This window comes from Phoenix dactylifera, unplaced genomic scaffold (assembly GCF_009389715.1).
Source record: "Phoenix dactylifera cultivar Barhee BC4 unplaced genomic scaffold, palm_55x_up_171113_PBpolish2nd_filt_p 001000F, whole genome shotgun sequence".
In the NCBI taxonomy this organism is placed as follows: Eukaryota; Viridiplantae; Streptophyta; class Magnoliopsida; order Arecales; family Arecaceae; genus Phoenix; species Phoenix dactylifera.
The window spans coordinates 152,040-158,772 of NW_024068354.1; the positions used below are offsets into that span (position 1 = coordinate 152,040).

Consider the following 6,733-nt stretch of genomic DNA (forward strand, 5'->3'; position numbering starts at 1 on the left):
TCTCTCTAAACTTTTGGTCAAAGTAGTTGTCGGGCATGCTCCAAAAGGATGGGGCGGCGTCCGTCAAGATCATCCGGATTCTTCCCCATGTGTTCATGGACCCAGTCTCTCATCTTGTTGGGGTCCACCTCCTCATCCTTCCAAAGACTTCATGTTGACTCGTTCCTCGCACGTCATGTCTTTCCCCATCTCGCACCATAGAAGATGGCTCAGTTCCATGTCCTCATCTTATTTTCTTGGATATCCTGTTCACTCCCTATCTTTCCTCATCTAGAACTAGAAACAACTTTTTACATCTGTCTTCCCCCTTCCACCACCCAACCAAGCTGCTATGAATATATCTCCAATTAAATCAAATGAATTTGGTGGGATTCAAATTCATCTTTATCTCCTAATCTCGTTTGGAGAATTTAAAGAGAAATCATGATGATAAAGCTTCTACCCCACCCAAGACTGGCATAAAAGAGACTATACTATGGAGTCTGGACTCTGGACTCATGTAAATCTGGGTCCACAGACTATACTACATAAATATATATGAAGTATATAAATATATATATATATATATATATATATATATAGAGAGAGAGAGAGAGAGAGAGAGAGAGAGAGAGAGAGAGAGAGAGAGAGGAATGATAAAGGTATTCAGAAGCGTGGGGCACAGATTTGCATCACTTTACTTCCAATCATGCCAACCACTTCCAATTATCATCTACAGATGTAAAGGCCCACATTTTTTGGGGCTTGGGCTGGCCCGACACACATGAAATGGGAGGGAGACTCCCGAACAGAGTCTTCCCTCCCCTGTTTCTATTGCTCCCATGAATCCACCGGAAGAGGAAACAAAGAAGGAAAAAAAAAAAAAGAGAGAGAGAGGGGATCAAATCCTACCTTATTTGAATCAATTTACATCTATAAAAACAATCTCTTCCCCTCTTCCTTAGGGCATCAACCGAGAGTCCTTCCACAAAAAAAAAAAAAAAGGGAGAAAAGAGGGATTTGGAGTTCTAGGCGATCCGTGGGAGAAGCTCGGGTTGCTCGCCGTTGGACCAGCCGGAAAGGCTCGTCGGAGGCAAGGTGAGCACCCTCGCCTCCTTCTCCTTCGTCTTTGGCTATTATTTCCTTGGGGATGTGGCCGGGAAGCCGCCGGGCTGATGGGGAAAGCCGAGCCTCTGTTCGGCCTTCTTCCCTTCCGTTCCGGCCGGCCGTCGCCGGGCGTGGCACCACCATGGGGCGTCGCCAGCCATGGGCCGCCGGCTGCCAAGCACTCTCCTCCTTTCCGTCGGGAAGGAGGAAGGAAGAGGGAGAGAGAGAGAGAGAGTTGGCTCTCTCTTCTTTGTTGTTTTATTGACGGGAAGAAGAGGGAAGAGAGGGAGAGAGAGAGAGAGCCGACTCTCTCTCTTCTTTGTTATTTTATTTTCTCCCTCTAGTTGTTGTCTCTTTTTAGTCTGTTTTCTCTCTAGTTTAATTCAGGAAGATTATGGATTGTTGGTTAATCTTGGGGTACTAGATACTTGTAGACCCTTGAGAGAATCTATAGAGAGCTTTAGATTGTCAGATATCTTGGGTAACTTTTAATATTGATTTGATTCTGTAGGAGAATAATCTATTGGACGAGAGGACGCTGAGCAGAGTCCTGCGCATTCCGGTTCATAGATCGCCGTGAGGGCGGGTGATTAGTTGTCTGAGTTTTCAATAAAGGGTAAGGATCCTTGTACGCCAATCCTGCATGATATAATATTTTTATACTTAGATATGTATGATATACTATAATCCAGATAAATCAAAAATAGTTTTATATTAAATTATATTTTGATCGTGTTGGCTTGTGATTGATATTATGATCGTATTCGCTTGTGGTTGGTATTATGATGGATGCATGCATGCGCATAACTTACACCTACATAATTGGACTGATGGATGTGGTGCTCTAAACTAACTATGTGATATTGGTTGCCCCGTCACGGGCTGGAAACGTGACCGTGGTTAGTTTAAAGCCGGAAATAAATATAAAGGAATTAATGTGTGGATGTAAACTGGATTGTATGAAAAGGGACTTTGGGTTTATCTTGTTATTATGGCAGGCCCCGTCACAGGCTGAAAAACGTGGTACTTTGGTAGGCCCCCTCACAGGCTAGAAATGTGGAACTATAATGTGCAGGCCCCGCCACAGGCTGAAAATGTGATACTTTGGCAGGCCCCCTCACAGGCTAGAAATGTGGAACTATAATGTACAGGCCCCGCCACAGGCTCAAAATGTGATACTTTGGTAGGCCCCATCACAGGCTAGAAATGTGGAACTATATTGTGCAGGCCCTGCCACAGGCTGAAAATGTGATAATTTGGTTGCCTCACCACAGGCTGAGAAATGTGAACAAGATTTGACCCAAAGTCGGAAAGTTAATTAATCCGGATCAAGTTGAAAGAAAAAGCATTGAAAACATTAATGAAGATATTTGAGATATCGTATGACGTTTCACACTTGAGTGGCTGGATTTTTGTTGATATTTGACTTGCATATTTATACTGATTATTCGAGCTTTTGATAGCCGGTATATGATTTCATGACATGTGCATCGATTTGTCGTGGTTTTCAAATTCATATTATTATTGTGTTGGTATGGATGTGTAGGAATTCTTACTGGGCTGTAAAGCTCATCCCCCTTCTTCTTTCTCTTTTCAGAGTTGCAGGATGCATAGTTTTGGATGGGATGGGCGCAGAGTGCGAGTACCAGAGTCATTAGTTAGTTAGTTGTTTATCCTTCTTTGATGTCGATGAACATTTGAAGAGCTCGTAATTGAACTAAATTGTTTATTTGACATGTCGGATTTGTTTATTTGAATTATTAAATTAATTGTGGATTTATTGAAATTTTGTTAATCATAGGCCTTGCATGATCTTTAGGGCACTGCTCTAGGGCTCATGCGGCCGGTCGCGTACCGGACCCCAGGTGCTGGGTTCGGGGCGTGACAACAGATTTGCATACAGATTTACTCTTCTGTAGAAAATTGTCATACCCCAACCAAATAAACAGGTAGAAAATTTTACTCCTAGCCTCAAAAGTAGAGGGGAAAGGTGGAGGAAGTAGTTAACGCACGGGCTGGGCGAAAAAAGTTTACAGTATGAGAGAGGTTTTGTTAGAGATTTGCGCTTGGAAGGTGAGAAAAGACCTATTAAAATGTAATCTTTGTTAGAGATTACCTGCTAGGATTCAGAACATCCCTTCTAGATTGGGTAAGAAGCTTAACTTGAAACTCTAGCTAGGGCCAATCAGAAATTAGATGGTGATCCACGTGGACAAACACAAGGCCCTAATGATCCCAAATATTAACAACCATTCCATAATTAACCCACTCAACGTCCGATAAAGATATTGTGGTTAACCATTAAACCAACCTTCCGAGCCACAAGCCATGGATCTCTCTTCCCATCTTTAGCGGGCAAGCCACTGCCTTTGAGCTCTCAATCCCACGGCAATGCCCATATCCCAATGAAACACATAGTCGCCATAAAGAAGAAATTAGTCTTAGACTCACCATATAAAAGTAAAATGTTGGAACGATATTCTCTACAACTCCTGAAGGCAAACAACAGTTCCAAAGAGAACATATACTAGTAATAGAAGGTCGATTCTAGTAGCCTGCATGAGAGGATATGAAGCAAAAAATTTAAAAAATGTGGGCAAAAACATGGAAGAGGACATTCTCAACATAAGAAGACGACTTTCTTAACTTCATCAATGGTAAAGGCCTCCATCAAATTGCTCATATCAACCATGGATTCTCCATATAAATTGGGCCATTTAGTTTTAATTTTGAGAAAAGAGTGTACACCAAACATGTTCTTAAAGAAATCATGAAGTTTATTGGAAATGCCATCTTGAATTTGGTATTCAATGCCATTTTCAGTGATCGAAGCAATAATATTCCTCCTCTTTCTCCTTGAAACAACTTTATGAAAAAAGTTAGGGTTTTTGTCCCCTTCTTTGAGCCTTCTTATCTTGGCCCTTTGTCTCATTTATACTTCCTCTTTTTTGTAGATCTTGTCTAATGATTGTTTTAGAATTCTTCTTTTATTAAACTCCTCCAATGAGAGATCCACGCCTTCTTCCTTCCATCATAAAGTAAAGTTTCTTTCACTTCTCTATTAGAATTTCTTTTACTTGATGCCCATTTTTTTAGAGCATTTCGAACTCGTTTTAGGTTTTGAACCTACTAAGCTGCCGTGTTTGACGCACCTCTAATCTTGCTCCAATTATTGACTACAATATCATAAAGATCTGGCTCATTGTTCCACCAAGCTTCCAATCCAAAAATTTTGGGCCCTTGAAACTGACCTGGCAGTCTAGCGCAATTGGTACATGGTCAGAGGAAGAGCTTAACAGAGCTTTTTAGAAAGATGTTGGGAATAAATCCTCCCATTCAGCGGAGAGAAGGAATCTATCTAATCTTGCTAGAGAAGGATGTTTCCGTCCGTTGCTCCAAGTCACGGCCCTTCAGGTTCAAGTCCATAAGGCTAAGGGAAGAAATGAAATCTATATAGGCAAGATTGTCTTTGGCACACTGCAATTTTTTTTTTTCTCTATCTTCCAATGACTTAGTCACATTAAAATCTCCCCTAATTAACCAAGGTCTTGGGTGCATGCTTCTGATATCAGTGTGACTTTGAAAAAATTGGTCCCTGAAGCATCTATCATTCAGCCCATAGACAGCTGTTGCCCAAATAGACAACCCAAGAGGGGGGGTGAATTGGGTTTTTAAAATAATTTGACTAATTAAAACTTTGTGGATGATTAATTAAAAACTATAGCAAGTTATTTAATTAAGGCCTAGTGCTGTGAGCAATGTGCGGGGAAGAAGATGAGAGACAATGCACTACAAACACAAAGTTTTATAGTGGTTCGGAGCTAACCCTTGCTCCTACGTCCACTCCCCAAGTCTCACTTGGAAATTTCACTATAACCCCCTTGGATTACAGCCGGTTGTTTTGCAAGCTCACAACCAAACTTGTTGTTTTACGAGCTCACAACGAACTCGGTCGGTTTTTCCAGGCTCACCGACTAGAACCAACCCCGATTGTTTTCCCGGGCTCACAATCAAACCCTACACACGTTGGTTTAACTTGGCTCACCAACCAACCTTAAACCCCTTGATTCAATCCCCCGATTGAATCAAGTAAATACAAGAGATAGAAGAAAACAGAAAATAGCTTCTCAAAAAGCAGATTTAAAACAATATAATCGTAAAGGAGTTAGAAGCCCTCAAACGCTTTTAAGCTGGTGAAGAGGTATGGCTTCTGGAACTCCGGTCTCCTCTTGAAAGAGTGGTCGACTTGAATGCAGGAGGAGGAAGCTTTGATTGTTGGGAAGAAGTTGTTGGAGCAGTAAATGCAGATCTCCCCTTTTTCGTTTAAAGAGCACTTGGAGAGCTTGAAAACTTGAATGCTTGGAGTGGAATATCTGTTCTCTGCCTTGCTACAGTCCTCTGTGGCTATTTAAGCCAACCCCCACGGAAACTAGCCGTTACTCTGCTTTTCTGGCCGTTCTGCACACTCTGCGCAGCCTGACAATATGACCATTGGTGGGTTGGAGTCGACTCGCGCGATCAGGAGTCGACTCGGCTGTAGCAGGAGTCGACTCACGCTTTTCCGGAGTCGACTCGGCAACTGTTCCAAATTTGAATTAAAGTTGCCGTCTTGACTGGGAGTCGACTCGTCTTGACCTGGAGTCGACTCGCCAACTTCTGGAGCTGACCTGGCAATTTTGGAGTCGGCTCATCCACTGAAGTCCGTGGATCCAATTTTGAATTTTGTCCACTCGAGTCGACTCGACTGTCCTGGGAGTCGACTCGAATCTCAGAGCCCGAACTTCCGTTTCTCTGTCTTTTGGCTCATCCAGTCTTGGAGTCGACTCGAACTTCCTTGGAGTCGACTCGGCTCTCAGTTTCCGAAAGTTGGTCTTCTGCCTTTTGACGTGAAGCTTGTCTCGGAGTCGACTCGAGCTGTCTGTGAGTCGACTCGAATCTCAGAGGCAGTAACATGGTCTTCTGTCTGTTGATGGTCGCTCAGTCTCGGAGTCGACTCGCGTACTGCGGGAGTCGACTCGAATCTCAGAGTCCGAAAATCGTTCTCTGACTTTTTCCTTGTGTTCCTCTGAGAGTCGACTCTTACCTTCTTTGGAGTCGACCTGCCAACCATCGGAGTCGACTCGCGTTCCACTGGAGTCGACTCGAATCTCAGACCCGAAAACTGCTCTCTGACTTTTCTTTGTGTTTCTCTTGGAGTCGACTCTTACTACCCTGGAGTCGACTCGTTGAACATTGGAGTCGACTCGCGCACTTCAGGAGTCGACTCGTTGACAGTTTCTGAGTTGAAGCTTTCTGTCCTTCTGTCTGTTCTCAGTCGGAGTCGACTCGTACTGATCTGGAGTCGACTCGAGCTCGTGCCAGTGAACTTGATACGCTTGGAGTCGACTCGTGATACTCGGGAAGTCGACTCGAGTCTCAGACTTTGGTTCAGCAGACTTCTTACCTTATCCAAAATACTATGAACCAAATCTAGAGACACTTGGACAGGATTTTCACTGAAACACTCAATTGAATTCATTAGTAATCACAAGATATACTCAAATGCTTTGAGCTCATCAAAATCAAATGGGGTTTTAATCAATCACTCCACAATCTCCCCCTTTTTTATGATGACAAAACTTTGAGTATATGTAAAATGAATTGCTCA

The 6,733-nt window shown here is 43.0% G+C and overlaps 1 long non-coding RNA gene across 1 annotated transcript; it reads left to right on the forward strand.

Moving 5' to 3' along the window:
• Nucleotides 1-644: 644 nt before the first annotated feature.
• Nucleotides 645-2,866, forward strand: LOC120107745. The gene is made up of 3 exons (XR_005509406.1): nt 645-1,077; nt 1,598-1,702; nt 2,684-2,866. It is a non-coding gene; the product is annotated as an uncharacterized LOC120107745 (long non-coding RNA).
• Nucleotides 2,867-6,733: the final 3,867 nt, after the last annotated feature.